This window comes from Lontra canadensis, unplaced genomic scaffold (assembly GCF_010015895.1).
Source record: "Lontra canadensis isolate GAN:19392208 unplaced genomic scaffold, GSC_riverotter_1.0 scaffold105, whole genome shotgun sequence".
Taxonomy (NCBI): domain Eukaryota; kingdom Metazoa; phylum Chordata; class Mammalia; order Carnivora; family Mustelidae; genus Lontra; species Lontra canadensis.
In genome coordinates, this window is record NW_022631099.1 from 3,387,229 (window position 1) to 3,403,978 (window position 16,750).

The 16,750-nt window shown below is 45.0% G+C and overlaps 1 pseudogene; it reads left to right on the top strand.

Annotated features, from left to right (window-relative positions):
• The first annotated feature begins 1,888 nt into the window (after nucleotides 1–1,888).
• LOC116855708 lies at nucleotides 1,889–2,404 on the top strand (annotated as a pseudogene).
• The last annotated feature ends 14,346 nt before the right edge of the window (nucleotides 2,405–16,750 follow it).

Genomic DNA, 16,750 nt, shown 5'->3' on the forward strand with positions numbered 1-16,750 from the left:
CCTGAGGCACAGATTCCATGGATCCAGTGCCCTGAGGTGAATAGCAGGACCCTGTCCCTGAGCCCTGTCTGGCCTCACCCTGGCCTTCCCAAGGCAAAGCCTACTCCTTGTTACTACATTAACCATGTGGGGGAACAGACAAGAGCCAGAGAGAAAGAGAGAGCATCATCTTTTGACTGGTCTGAAGAACTCTTTCTTTGGTTCATCAGGAAATCCACACCTTCTCTCCCAGCCTATTAACTGGCTGTGTCCTAGGACCTGCCTTCAGCAAAGGAAGTGGTTTCAGGGCTTGGTGCCTGTGGAGACTCAGTGGAAGGCAAGAGGCAGGTGGTGGGGGAGTAGTGCCCACCAGCCTGCGGCAAAGAGGGATAGAGAGAGGGTGGTAAAAGGAGAGGGTTAAGAACCTGGCAGTCCACACAAACACCTTCCACGCTGCACTCCTTTCAATTTCTTTTCTGTGAATTTAAATGCATTCTGTCACAGTGAGTTATGTCACCCGGAGGAAATGCCCAACTCGGCGACGTTTTTAAAGATTATTTTTTAGATCACCTATCACTATCCATTTGAGGAACGATTGTTCAATCTGAAAAAATAAATTCAAAACTGTCCCTATCTAAGCAAGATGGAAAAATAACTTTCCCTATTCTTTTCTTTTCTTTCTATTTTTTTTTTAGGAAGGTTTATTTCTGAAGGACAGGTTTGAAAATTCATTTTCACCTTGACATTCTGGCTGGATCTGAGCAGCTTGGTAAGGGGAATGTGTGCCTTCTCATACGAATAAACAAATGATTGTACACTCAACTGTGTGACCTCAGGCAATTCACTTAACCTCTCTGAGCCTTAATCTCCTCAACTGTTACGCTGAGATCACAATACTGACCGTGGTGATCAAATGAAATGATGTCGAAGACAGTCCTGGAATGTGAGACAGATGTAAGGTGTCTGTTCCATTCAACTGTTGATTCCTCAAGGGCAAGGAAGTGGTTCTGACCAATTCTGCCCTTCCAGTGGAGTACAGGGCCTGGCCCACAAGAAGTCTTCAATACACACTGGATTCATGGGTGGTTGGATGGGCAATGGCTTGATGGGTGGATGTCTGAACATACAAAAAGATGGATGGATGAAAGTGGATGGATGGATGGATGCAATGGTGTATGGAAGACAGCTACCCAAAAAAAAAAAAAAAAAGCCCTCACTTATGCTGTCCTCCAATTGCCATAGTGTAAATTCTCCCACCATGACTGATTACAAGCTACCAAGACGACATCACTGAACACAGAATTGGAAAGACGTGTAAAACTCGTGCGTCTGTGTCTACAGAAGCAGCTCCTGGGCTCAGTGGAGGGACAGATGCAAGGAAGGAGGGAGGGAGGAAAAGAGGTGGAGAGAAATAAAAGAAGGGGAAGGGAGAACCACGAATAAATGTTTACCTAGAAAAAAAACATTAAAATACTCAGGAACCAGGGAATGCCAGAGAGAAAAAAGCCTGAGGAACAGGAGACCCGGATTCACCACCAGTCACCATGGACTAGGAATGGATCCATCCATTTGCTGGAATAAATTATTTCTTCTTAAGGACAGTTGAGAGTGGGGGACGGTGAGGGAGGGGGTTCACATAACACAGAACAATGGTCCTCAGGGAGGGTGGGACACCTGGGTAGTTTAGTTGGTTAAGCCTCTGCCTTTGGCTCAGGTCATGATCCCAGAGTCCTGGGATCAAGTCCTGCATGGGGATCCTTGCTCAGCAGGGGACCCTGCTTCTCACTATCCTCTGCCCACTGCTCCCCCTGCTTATACTTGCTCTCTCTCTCTCAATTCGACAACTAAAATCTTAAAAAAAAAAAAAAACAACTCAAGAAAAAAAGAAAAGAAAAGGATGGGGGTGGGTTCACATAATGCAGAGCAATGGTCCTCAATTATTTTAAAAATTAGAAACACTTTTTCTTGCCACTCTCTTCCTTGGTGCTGCCTGTGCTGGTGGCAGCCATCTCTTGCTCAGCATCATGGCTGCCCTCAGACCTTGGGTGGAGCCCAAGATCATTAAGAAGAGGACCAAGAAGTTCATGTGGCACCAATCAGACCGATATGTCAAAATTAAGTACAACTGGCAGAAACCCAGAGGCACTGAAGCTACAGTATGCAGAAGATTCAAGGGCCATATCTTGATGCTCAGCCCTAGCTACGGAGCAACAAGAAAACAAAGCACATGCTGTCCAGTGGCTTCTGGAAGTTTTTAGTCCACAACCTCAAGGAGCTTGAAGTGCTACTGATGTGCAACGATCTCACTGTGCAGAGACTACGCAGTGTCTCCTCCAAGTACCGCAAAGCCACTGCAGAAAGAGCATCCCAGCTGGCCCTCAGAGTCACCAATCCCAATGCCAGGCTGTGCAGCGAAGAAAATTAATAGACAGCTTATCTGCACATCATACTTGTGTTAATAAAACCATAAAACAACCCCCCCAAAAGAAACCCTTTTTCTTTCCCTATGAAATCTTACCTGGAAGGTACAATAATAATTAGAACTGATCTTGATTAAGCATTTACTATGTAATGAAAATAGTCCAAGAACGTTGCACAGAACAGCCCATTGAATCCTCCCAAACAACTAGTGAGACAGATAATGTTCTTATCACCAGTTTACCAGAGGTGAAAGAGGCACTTGTTCAAGGACACGTAATAAGAGGTAGGTCCAGGTAATGGACCTACCTTGACCCTGCTCTCTTGCCTTGACAGAGCAAAAAGGAAAGGGCCACCAGCTGAACTGTTCCCTGCAGGCCTTAAGCCTAGCAACTCGAGCAGCCCCACAGAAAGCCAGACCCTTGGAAAGGAAGCACGAGAAACAGGCGCTCATCCTGGTTCTGCTCCTGGCTGGCTGTGTGTCCTTAGAAATACCCCTTGTCTTCTCTGAGCTTTGATTTTCTCATTTATAATACAAGGTGATCACTCTCTATGACTATTATAGATTATACATTGGGCGATTCTCATGAACAGGATCAGGCGGCCTTTGGAAAAACAACTCAGATAAGTCATATCACATATGATTTATTTACCTGTAGGACAACAAGACCCATTTGATTTTTTTAATTTTTATTTTTTCAGTGTTCCAAGATTCCTTGTTCATGCACCACACCCAGTGCTCCATGCATTCTGTGCTCTCCTTAGTACCCACCACCAGGCTCACCCACCGCTCCACCTCCCCCTCCAAAACCCCCAGTTTTTCTCAGAGTCCAGTCTCTCATGCTTCATCTCCCCCTCCGACTTACCCCAATTCACTTTTCACTTTCCTTCCCCTTTCACTTTCTTTCTCCTAATGTCCTCCATGTTATTCCTTATGCTCCACAAGTGAAACCATATGATAACTGACTTTCTCTGCTTGACTTATTTCACTCAGCATAATTTCCTCCAGTCTCAGAGAGAAGATATTCACAAATGACACCACAGACAAATGACAAATGACACCACAGACAAAGGCTGATACCCAAGATCTATAAAGAACTCCTCAAACTCAACACCCAAAAAACATAATCATGTCAAAAAATGGGCAGAAGCCATGAACAGACACTTCTCCAATGAAGACATACAAACACTTGAAAAAATGTTCATCATCATTAGCCATCAGGGAAATTCAAATCAAAACCACATTGAGATACCCCCTTACACCAGTTAGAATGTTGAAGATTAACAAGACGGGAAACAACAAATGTTGGAGAGGATGTGGAGAAAGGGGAACCCTCTTACACTTTTGGTGGGAATGCAAGACCCATTTGATTTAAAATGCATCCATTTTGGAGCCTATCTGAATTCTTAAAACAGCTGGTAGTTATCATTTCTCTAAGTACATTAAATCTTAGAGAGATGACTTTATTCTAAAGGATACTTATTTTGAAAGTCGTTTACTACTCAGTAATATTTCATTTCTGGATCCACCTACATGTACCATTTCACAAATGTGGGCGAGGTTAAACCTGTTTTGTGGGAGAAAACAACAAAGAACAAAAAGTCATCAACCTATAGGGTATTACTTTCTTTAGGACTCATATCATTTTGAAAATCTAAAGAGAAATATGGACTCTTCTTCTCAGAGAAATGCAGACACTTTCCAAACTCTGGATGTGACTTTGGGATGGCAGGGATGAGGGGACTCAGCCCCAGCTGCCAGGTTAAGGAAGGGTCTTAGATACAAGAATATCTCCAAGGTCCCAGGTAATTCTTCAGGCCCACATTTCTGTGTCCTCAATCAATGCAGAAAAATAGCCAGAAGCCACTCAAGACAGTGCCTGAGATTTTAAAATGAAGAATTCTCTTGATAAATAAGTCTCTTAATGAAATACAAGCAATTAAGCTAAAAGTCCTATCAAATGCAGCCTGTCACTCAGCAGCCTGACATTTAATTGAATTTCTTTTTCCATCCCCTGGCTCCTTTTCCCTGATAAACAAATTCATTCACTGCAGATCAAGTTTCCCTAACCTAGAAACCAGTGATAGTCAATCAACTAATTGACACAACAAAGACTTCTATTAAAAAAAAAAAAAAGTTCCCCTAATTAAAGTGCGAATGAAATTGTATAATACTCTGGTGCCTGATATTAATTACTCTGCAGTTAACCCTCTCCCTCCTCCTCGGGGACCTGGCATTGGACTTGGGAAAATGAGGGAGCCCAGACCCAGATACAAGCCCAAGTTCTAGCTTCTTCCTGAATTCGCTGTGTGACCTCAGGAGGTCGCTTCCCCTCTCTGATTTTCACGAGCTACAACACAGGGATAGAATGAGGTGACTTCCAAAGCTGCTTCCAACTCTCTCACATTTTATGATCCAGAAGACAGTCTGATGGCACCGTCTGTTCTCTGTGGTTGCAGGTTAGCCAGAAGCCTGAACTGAAAAGAGAGCCCATATTCTGTGGGCTCCTTCTTCTCTGTCTGGTAAATGCAGCAGCCCCTGAATGTATATGCCCCTCCCCCACACACATCCACCCACACATTCCCAGGCACATGCCTTACGCATATACGTATACCAGGTATCCCTGTAGCACACTCCTTCATCATTCTCTCTCCCGTTCCCTCATACATACACATGTATGCCACACATTGAGATGTGCAAATGTTCTCAAAGCCTTGTGCATACCCGTCTCCCTCACCCCAGTGCATAAGCACACACACACATAGTCCCAGACCCTTTTAACACAAAACCCCTGCAAAGAGGCCATATACACATGCATTTACACACTAACATGCATATACACCCATCCACAAAGGTGAGCTGGGGTTGGACAGCTGCTGGTTTTAGCTTTGGCCAGGGTAGCCCCAGGGATCTCAGAAACCCAGCTACTGACCCAACAGGATTTTCCAGGACTATCTGGGTTCTAAAGTTTCCTTCATTCAACTAAGGCTGCCAAGTGCCCTCCCTGTGCCAGGCACTGTGTGGGGAGAGTAGTGAACGGATAGACACAGACCCACAGCCCAGACTCATCAGTGAGTAGTGCAGGCCCCATCTCTGGGCCCTGAACCATCCAAGGGTCTAATTTAGAGGGGGCTTTCTCATAACATCATGGTCAAGGTGGCCTTCGAGCCAGCCCTTTCAGGACACAAGAGGGGATGGACCAAGCAGACACACAGCATGAACAAAGACAGGGAGGCTGGGAAGCCAGGGATTCTGGGAAGTAGCACTACACAGGGGGTGTGGGCAGCCCAGCTCCACTGCTCACTGTCTTCGGGCTTGGGCAAGTCACTTAACATCTCTGAACTTCCTCATCTGTGGCATGGGGACAATGATTGAAGCACCAGAGAAGGGCTATCCATTCACTCAACAGAGACTGAGCAGCCACTCAGTGCCAGGCACTGTTCTAGGCACCGTTCTAGGCACCAGGGATTGATGTGAAAACAGAGACGACGACAAATGTCAGCTCTTGAGGCCATGTCTACACACACTGGGCACTGGCCTGGCAGGGCCCCCAGGGACTCGAGAGAGTGGAGGGAGCGGAAGGTCCCTTCAACTGAATGTCAGTGGAAGACTGGGCTCTGGAATGAATTAGGGAGGGGGGGCCTCTGGTGCTCGGGAGCACAGGGCCAGGAGAGAGCTGATGGAGAAGGATGGCAGAAGCTGGGAGGCCAGCTTGAAGGGGATCATGGAGTATGGTTGGTGATGTAGTCCCCAGCCCCAAGCTGCATCTCCAGGTAAGAGACACTGCCTTGGCCCTCCACTCCCTTCCCCCATGCCCCATTCCAGGGCAGGGGCCTGGCTTCCCTTGCAGTTTGCACAGCCAGGCCAGGGTGGTGATGAGGGCACATTCCCCCCCTCCCTCGGACAGGGCGGACGCTCTCGGCATCTCATGCTTTCTGTTGAGCTCATCTCCCTGTCTCTGTTTTCATGTTTTCCTCTCTCACGCTGGCTGTGTGGAGCACATCTCTCAGAAAATACTTGCTTTTGAAAGTTGTTGCCATAACAACCACTTCATTACACGCCAGGCCCAGTATCTCAGAAATGCAGAATCTTTCCTTAAAAGCGTGCGCTGCACATCAAAGGGGAATAGGAGCTCATTATTTTTACATTATTTTGCAGGCAAATAGATATTTTCCAATACACATTTCTTTTCTAAGTTGATTTTCTTGTTCAGTGGAAATGCACATTTCTTTCTTAACACTTTCCTGCCTGCAGGGTTCAGGGCTGAGAAATCTAAGTTCCTCAAAGCAGGAGGGAGAAGGCATTTCTTTGCTGGGCTATGCCTCCCTCGGCCCCCAACGCTGTAGCTCATGAAGGATGGTTTGGTCTAATTCACAATTTAACTGCACCCAGAAATTCTAGAAAAGTCAGAAATTAGTATAGCATACATACACCTTCATTGGTCTGACTTGGTTCAAGCCAAGCTTTCATAACAAGTGAAGCAAATTATTTAAGGAGCCAAATCAAAACCAAACCAAACAAACAAAAATCTTAACCATTTGGGATGGAGATGTGTTCTAAGATTTTATTTTCTAAACCAGAGAGCATTGTAGAATGTCCCCATTGTAGAATGTAGAGAGTCCCTTCCAGTGAATGCCTTGCATGTGACTCCCCCCTCACTAGCATGGAAGCCCCATGATTATTGTCTGTTTGGCTTACTGCTTATCACTAGGCCCAAGAACAGTGTCCGGGCACACAGGCATTCAGTAAATATTTGCTGAATGGATCAATGAATGAATGTGCTGTAAATACTATACCTTATAACAATTCTGCAAAGAAGGGATTATCATCCCCACTGTACAGATGAAGAACTTGAGGTCCAACAAAGTTAACAAAATAATAACATTAATAATCATAATTCCAGAGGCACCTGGATAGCATAGTCAGTTGAACAATGTCTCCTGGCTTTGGCTCGGGTCATGATCTCACGGTCATAAGACTGAGCACGGAGTCTGCTTGGGATTCTCTCTCCTTCTGCCCCTCCCACTCGTTTTCTCTCTCTCAAATAAATAAATAAATAACAAGTAATAATCAAAATCACAATTAGAGCTAATACCTTACACTTTCTATGAGAGCATAATATGCATGCAGAAAAGGGCACACATCTCCCTGACTTCATAAACTGAACACCCCTGAGGAACCAACACCTAAACTGAGAAGCAAAACATTTGGCAGGAGGAAGACTTTCACAGCAACCTCTCAGGTGGACTTATCACAATCCACTAAGCTGTTTGTTTTATGCGGACTTCTGCATCTGTTCTATTTTACAACAAAAAAGGCACTACACGTCATAGCCACTATTGTGACCTCTGATATCACAGATTAGTTTTGCCTGTTTTTGTGATTTCTGTAGCTGGGACCATGCAGTGGTCCCCTTCGGTGCCTGGCTTCCTTCCCTTATCACAATGTTTTTGCGATTCCATGCCGTGGCCTGCAGGTGACCACCATTTACTTCTCTGCTAATAGCAGCGGGTGTGTAATGGGCATTTACCATGTGCCCTGTAAACTCAGGTGATCCTCTCATCACTCTAAGATGAAGGCTTTATTATAAGTGATTTGCCTGGAACCCCACAAATCGTGAGTGGAGATTTGAATCCGGAACTTTATGGCCCCAAACTCCTGCTGTCATCAAGAACCCCTTTCCTGGATGACTCAAGGCTATTGCTAAGAATAGCACAGTCAATAATGAGCTAGCCAGGGGCAAGTGGAGAGCTTTTTGCTCCCACAATGAATGGTCCAGCATGCTATGTCCCAGCCTCTTGTGACTGCTTTTAAGCTTCTCCAGCCCCTGACCCATGAAGCTCTCAGCTCTTCCCATTTACTGATGTCAACAACAGTCATACCAATGGCTCTTCTGTTATTTCTAATTCACCATGATCAGGAAGCCAGAAATATTAAGGTTACTAGAATTGTGTGTAAAACAAGAGATAGTGGTTATGAACAAGGACATACCAGCGCATGAATTTACAGACAAGAATATCTGGATGCTGGAAACACTAACACAATCAGGATGGCACCACCCAGCCTCATCCCCCGGCAGCCTGCTGCTCCTTGTGTGCAGCCCTCCAGACTGCCCAGGCCTGGGGAGCCTGGCCCTGCTCTAGTTCCTCATCCCAGACTGTCTACCCCACCCCCCACCAGGGCCCTCGCTTACCTCCACTGGGCACTTGCTGACTCTCAATACTTTTTTTTTTTTTAAAGATTTTATTTATTTATTTGACAGAGATCACAAGTAGACAGGTGGGCAGAGAGAGAGGAGGAAGCAGGCTCCCTCCTGAGCAGAGAGCCTGATGCGGGGCTTGATCCCAGAGTCTTGATCCCATGACCTGAGCCGAAGGCAGAGGCTTTAACCCACTGAGCCACCCAGGTGCCCCTCTCAATACTTTTTTAACAGGAAACTAAACTTTATCACCACCCTTAGCCCTTTTAGAAAAAGCCAATTTTAACTCCATGAACCAACTCATTTTCACCTTCCTATCTATATTCACGACTTCTCTCTGGACTTTCTTCTAACCCAGCTTTTAATACCTTTCTGGTTCCTTCAGAAATTAATAGGTTAAAAAAAATCCTTGACATGGGTTAGAAGAAGCAGAAGGAGGAGGAGGAAGAGGAGGAGGAGGAAGAGGAGGAGGAGAAATCTTCCTTTGGGGTTTCACCTGAGTATGAACTCAAGTTTTCCTGGTTTCACACTCCCCTAAATCCAGGCTCTGACACCAGAGTGTCTCCCTTCCTGGAAAGAACAGCCATTTTCTTGTTTCCTGACACTTTCCGCAGAAGCCCTGATGGCTGTGCTGTAAAAAGCCACTTCACCCTGAGCCCCTAGCTCACATTCGCAACTGTGTCCCTTTAATGGATGCACACGTGTCTATTGTGAGTACAAACATAATGGTTTCCACGGCAACATGGTCACAATGACTAATTAGACAAAAGAGGGTGTTTTTCAAAGCCTTGAAAGACATCATGGATGTAACAAATGAACATCATCTTATTCAATTGATGTATTCCTTCTCATTTCTCCCTAGAAACATCAATAAATGGTCCCTGGTGACTTGACCTCAGATTGGAGTTGGACTCGTCAGCCACAGGCCAGAGCCTGCCAGATTCCCCACTGCATGATCCTGATCCTGGCAAGCACTGAAGCAGTCGCCACAGGGCCACTCATCCAATGCCAGCCCTTCCAGACTGGGCCACCCCACTCCTGTCCTACCAACTCACTCTCATGATGGCCACTAAGGGGACCAGGGATGGGCTTTGGGGACCTCATCCTAACCCCTCATAACACCTGCCTGACTCAGCCACAGCTGCCCCATGGGGTTCTCCCTACCACCTTCATTTATTCATTTCAGGATGGTGGGTTGGACTTTTATTGCTGCCCCTCCCCCAGCTTTGCAGGGGCAGGGGAGAGGGAAGTTGAGTATTAACTGTCCCACATTCCCAAAGAAAAGCAATCCTTCTCCCTAAGGAGGTGTACCTTAGCATAACGTACTAACATAATCTCCTCTGAGTAAGAGAGAGAACAGCCCCAGGTATTTTTTTTCCAAAGACTGTACACAAACCTGTCTCAGATAATGCTGAGAAATGAGTCCGAAAGTCACACTATACAACAGCAAAAGGAATACCTAGATAGAAATGCCTGAGCACAAGTAAGAAACAGATAGCAACTATACAAACATACACCGACCAAGACGCCAAGAAAAAGAATCACCTGAAGACGAGGAATCCAGTGTAGAAGAAAACATGATCCCAAATCCAGAAGAAAATTTCATTCAGGTGTTCTCTGCTACAAAACTATATAATAAGAATACAAATATTTGGGGTGCCTGGGTGGCTCAGATGGTTAGGCACCTGCCTTCAGCTCAGGTCATGATCCCAGGGTCCTGGGATGGAGCCCTGCATCGGGCTCCCTGCTCGGTGGGGAGTTTGCTTCTCCCTCTCTCTCCCCACCATCCCTGCTGCTTGTGCTCTCTTGCTCTCTCTGTTAAGTAAATTAAAAAAAAAAAAAGAATACAAATATTTTAGGGACACCTGGGTGGCTCAGTGATTAAGCGTCTGCCTTGAGCTCAGGTCATGATCCCGGGGTCCTGGGATCAAGCCCCACATCGGTCTCCCTGCTCAGCAGGAAGCCTGCTTCTTCCTCTCCCACTTCTCCTGCTTGTGTTCCCTCTCTCGCTGTCTCTCTCTCTGTCAAATAAATAAATAAAAGCTTTAAAAAAAGAATACAAATATTTTATTTATTTTTTTTAAAGATTTTATTTATTTATTTGACAGAGATCACAAGTAGGCAGAGAGGCAGGCAGAGAGGCAAGCAGAGAGAGAGAGAGAGAGGAGGAAGCAGGCTCCCCGCTGAGCAGAGAGCCCGATGCGGGGCTCGATCCCAGGACCCTGGGATCATGACCTGAGCCGAAGACAGAGGCTTTAACCCACTGAGCCACCCAGGCGCCCCAGAATACAAATATTTTAAAGGCATAAATTCTCAAGACCAAATATTACAGAAGATATGACAGCAGAGGAGATGTCATCAATATTTGGAAGATAAAACATGAACAGGTAAGTAGTAACTGACCTAGGAAAAGAAAAAACTGAGACCTATATGTGGGGTCTACAGGATGGGGAACCTGCAAAGAGAAAAGGAACTTGAGCCCCAGAACTCTGAATCAAGCAGAACACTACTGAAGCCGGACATATAAGAGATGCTGAAACAGGAGTGACCAAGAGTCTGTACGATGAGCATCTTAGACACCAGCTTCTTTCCCTGATCCTGCAAAGCCAAGAGATGGTGCCTCCACCCAGCAGAAAGAAGTGGGGAGTTTACTCCCTTGGGAAGGTTGAAGCCAGCGGCTCAAAAATAAACATCAGTCACTGCTCATGGAGGGTATGAGGTGCTGTAATGGCAACACCAGAGTGAAGTGTAAGTTTGCACACTGAACAGTGGGAGACAGAAGCCCTTTCCCTACTCAGACCCAGAATGGGCTGGTGCCCTGAGGCAGGAGAACGAACAACTTCTCTAGCCCAGAAGAACTAGCCCAAGAGAAAGGACTTGGAGATACCAACATCTGAGGTCTCCTAGTGACACACCTTGACTCTTGCCCTTTCACCCCAAAGTAGAGCCCATCATCCAGTAAGCACCTTTCCCCAAGGAAAGGCCTCAGGGCCTCAGGGCCTACAGAATGTAACCGTTATTTAGAAATACAAACCTAAAGCTAAAAGAAATAGTTTCAAGGGTTGGAAGTAGTTGGTGAGAATGAAGAAAGGCAAGAGGAGAGAGCTGATTTTCCTGGGAAGTACAATTTGACTTTTTAATTCTATGTGCATCTATTCTTTCGTAAAATAGAAATTATTTTTAGAAAAAGGAAAATAAACTTTGAGTAATATATCTTTCGGTATTCTAGCAGAAAAAGCTAATCATCTACAAAGGAGAAGCAGCATCAGCCTGGATTCAGCTTCTCCTCAGTGCTAGTCAAAGTCATATCTTGGGAAAATGGTGTTTTCTATTAAAACATGAGAGCTAAGGGGCACCTGGGTGACTCAGTGGGTTAAGCGTGGGTCATGATCTTGGTTGGAGTCATGGAACTGAGTCCCACAACTGGCTCTGCCCTCAGCCCAGAATCTGCTTGTCCCTTTCCCTCTGCCGCTCCCCCAGCTTTCACTCTCTCCCTCTCTCAAATAGTCTTTTTTTTTTTATTTTAAATCAATCAATCCTATGAGCCAAGATCATTCTATCCTGCGTAGATGTTGTTCAAATACAAAGGCAACAGATATTCACAAACATTAGCTAACTCAGAGTGTACCCTGCCTATTAATCTTTCTTGCAAAAACTACTTGATAAAATCCAGCAAATGAAAAAATAAATAAAAAGTAGAAAACTCAGGGAGGGAGAGGGAGGCATTGTGGCAAAGGGCCTAGCACACCAATGTTCAGACTGTGATTTCAGAGAAATAACAAATGTTTTAAAACTTAGCAATATAAAAATATGGAGACTAGGAATGAGGTAGGAGGAAGCAGAGGTTAGTGACCTATTCTTTATTACAAGGAGTCCACTCATCTATCCATACTAACAGGTCACATGATTCTCAGTTTGGGGCCAGTGGCACAATGGATAAGGCGTCTGACCACAGATCAGAAGATTCTAAGAACATGTGGTTCTTCTCAGGAAAATACAAATTAAAACCACAATGAAATGCTGCTACCGATCAAAATGATCAGATTTTGTAAATTGGCAATGCCAAGTGCTGGAAAGGACACAGAGCACCTGGACCTCTCGCACATTGCTGGTAGGAATGCAAAATGGTACAGCCTCCTAGGAAAATAGTTTGACAGTCTCCTATCCAGTCAGACACTTACCTCACAATCTGACAATCTCATCCCCAGTGGTATTTTCCCAAGACAAAGGAAAGTTTATGTCCACAGAAAACCCAGTATGTAACTGTTTTGCAGCTTCACTCAAGTTGCCCCAGACTGGAAACAACCCAAACATCCTTTAACTGGTGAGCAGACAAACTGTGGTACATCTATACAACGGACTTCGCAAAAAGGAGGGAATTACTGCAGCACCCAACATGGTTAATCTCAAATGCATTGTTCCAGGTGGAAAAAAAAAAAAAAAAGTCAAAAGGCTAGCTTCTGTATGAATTTTGTGATTTTCTGGAAAAGGTGAACCTGTAGGTACAGAAAACAGATCAGTGGTTGCCAATGTCCAGATGGGGAAGGAGGGGCTGACCGCAAAGGGACCCAGAAATTTGCCGGCGGTGGGGGGGGCATTCTGCATCTTGATTACGTGAGTGTGCATTTGTCAAAGCTCACAGGACAGGACTGGCTGTACACTGCTCTGTGAAAAATGGATTAGGGAATGAATGGAAACGTTAGTCACAGACTTTTCACAGACTATGACCATGTCTTTTGATTTAATGGATAATTTTATGTTGCTTGCTCAAAAATTCTGCCATTGGATTAATTGGAAGTATTTTATCTGGGAAGAATACCATTGCTAATTGTGCTTATGATAAAATATATGTATTTTTAAAACCATAGGATTCTAACTATCATATTTTTCCTCATCTCTTGTTAAACTTGGTGGGATCTTTTAGGAAACAATTCCATTTGTGATGAAATACTCGTTCGAGGTTCAGAAATTCCTTTGGTTTCACTTCTTTCCTTTTCTTCTGTTAATGTCAAATGAAATTACATTTAAAGATTTCATTTTCAAAAGTCTCCCATTTTACGAAAGTATTTCTATCTGCCTCTCCATCTAGAAACTCCACACAGAAACAGTCTGAATGGTAGTTCTTGAGCACGTGAGAGGGAGGTCTTTTATTTATTATATCTCTTTCCTTATTTTTTCCATTTTAATGTGAATGCATTTTTATGAAGAATGTACATCATTCCCTGACCCCTCCCTAGCTACAATCACAGCTCCGTCACTTCTCTCTCCTGGCATGCATGTCACTCTTTTACTCTGGAAATGTGGCCACATCTGTCCCACCTCCCTTCTGGACTGCACATTCTTGAGGGGCAAGAGCTCTGTCTTGCTCATCCCTGTGACTCATGGAGGGCCATGGTCCACACAGTAGGTCCTCAAGGCTGGCAGCCAGAATAGAGGAGACCGCAGGTGAAGGAAGCTGGGGGAGGAATCCCTCATGACTGTGAAACATAAAAAAACGGTTTTCAGTCCTGACCGCAAGTGATAGTTTCCGACTGTCTACACACAAGAAGAGATATCAAGGGCAAAAGGTGACATGGCTAAAAGCCTAGCTCGCAAGAATACTAGGGGACCAGACACAGCCATCTCACTGTCTGACATCTAGTGACATGTCTCTCTTCCCAGTGAAAGACTAAGGCTTTGAGAGAAACCTGGTCATTGGGATTCTAGATCTCTGCATAAACAAAGAGAACTTAGAATGAGATGAGAAACAGAAGCCTGGAAGACACCAAGTTGTCTCAAGCAGAGACTGAGAAACCCAACAGACTCCTAGGCATTCATGAAGTCAACAGTAACGATTTGTAAGCCATCCCCAAACACCAGAACATGGGATCATTTGTTACCTCATTGAGGAATGAATTCAAATGATGCGTACTACAGAACTGTGTGCAGAAGATATTGAAGATGGAGAAGGTATTAGCTAAGGTATGACTCGTAGCCAATGAGTGAGCCAAGTCCACCTCCCACTGCATCTCAAGGGCTCTGTTATTCTGTCTTGGTCCTTCTGTGTCCCCAACCACTCCCAAGAAGTGATGAAACTTTGCTTTTTGATGAAAAAATGGCCCTGAAAATAAATCCAACTGCTTATGTGGTAATGAGAGTGAAGAGGAAGCGAAGGTACCCGAGAAAGTGATACAGACTCTACAATGAAAAGGAATGTCAAATTATACTCTAGGTCAAATCTACCATGTGAATAACCTCAAAACATACTTAACACAGAAACCATGATATGTGACTCAGGAAACTGTCAGCAAGTGCTCCTGTCATGGGCAAAAGTGTGTATCAAATGAAAACTCGGTTCACTCCTTCATCCAATCCTTCATTTGAGGTGCCTGCCTGGCTCAGCTGGTAGAGCATGTGACTCTTGATCTCAAGGTTGTAAGGTCAAGCCCTATGTTGGGTGTAGAAATTACTTAAAATCTTAAAAAAAAGCGGGGGGCGCACCTGGGTGCCTCTGCCTTTGGCTCAGGTCATGATCCCAGGGTCCTGGGATCGAGCCCCCCATCGGGCTCTCTGCTAGGAGGGGAGTCTGCTTCCTCCTCTCTCTATGCCTGCCTCTGTGCCTACTTGTGATCTCTGTCCGTCAAATAAGGAAATAAAATCTTAAAAAAAAAAATCATTGGTATACCTAGGTGGCTCAGTGGGTTAAAACTCTGCCTTCAGCTCAGGTCATGATCTCGGGGTCCTGGGATCAAGCCCCATGTCGGGCTCTCTGCTCAGTGGGGAGCCTCCTTCCCCTTCTCTCTCTGCCTGCCTCTCTGCCTACTTGTGATCTCTCTCTCTGTCCAATAAATGAATAAAATCTAAAAAAAAAAAAAATCCTTCAATTCAGCCAATATAATAGATGCCCAGCCACTGGTCTTGGCCTTAAGGAGCTATCAGTAAGCAGAGCAAGGTCTCAGGGCAAAGTTCCATGATCACACCATCAACAAATATTATACAGCAGCAAACTGGAAAGGCCCTTAATGAACATCTGGCCTGGGCCTTCTTTTTCCAGATGGGGACATTAAGCCCCAAAGAAAGAAGGAAGTTAGCCAAGACCACATGGTCACCAAGTTTCAAAACCATAGCTAGGGCTCAGGGTCCCTCCAGACCCAATACAAGCTCTCACTTTCTTACCCTTTATGATTTGGCAGAGAGCCCCCCAGGCACTGCCCTGAGCTGCCCCAAGAAGCTTTTAGAGCTCCTGAAAAACATTTTGTTTTGTATCACACCTGTGGTGACAGCTGAGTTAAACTGAATGTTCACAGTCATTACACACAGAAACCTCACACGAGTCCCATCTACAAGGTTTCAGAATGAATCCAGTTTCCAAACTCTCCTCTCTCCAGCTCCTCATGTCTGTATATGGTAACCTTTAGAAAATGAGTCTAATAATTAGTCATCATGGCTTAGTTAAAGACAACAGTATGTTCTCCAATTTCACTTTGTTTTTAACGAGAGTAATGCCAACGGTAATTTTCACCATGGTTAAAATATGCTTCTCAGTTGGGTCTCTGCAGTTAACTGAGACAGCTCTGGTCCCTGCACCTGCCTGGTACTTCCCCACGGCTTACTCTTCAAGCAGGCTGGGCCCCCACCCAGCTACCCTCTCCCTACTCTCATTCACATTTCACACCATTTGTGTACTGGGCACTAGACTAGATGTTCTGTACTCATCATTACCCTTAATCATCTTTGCAAGGTAAACTTTACTGCCTCATTTTGAAGATGGGAAATCTGAGAACCTGAGGGTACTGGTCCCTGTCTACTGCCCAAACGCCACATCCAGCCACCCTCCCTTCTTCTCCTTGCACGCCAGCCATGACAAGTTCTTGAAATTCCTCAAAGGCAGTGGTTCTCACCTCAGGCCCTTTGCACATGCAGTCTCCTCCCACCTGAGACACCCTTCCCCCTGACTCTTCACTTTGTTACTCCTACTCATCCCTCAGATTTCAATTCAAACATAATTTCCTAAGGGAAGAATCCCTTGCGCCCTCCTGTGTATTCTTACAGTTAGTTCTTCATTCACATAACACCTTAAACTCCTCTTCACTCAAAGCAGCAATTACAATTTGTAATTTCATATTTGTGGGATTATTTGCCATTTTCTGACTCCCCCACAAAAGCATGAACTC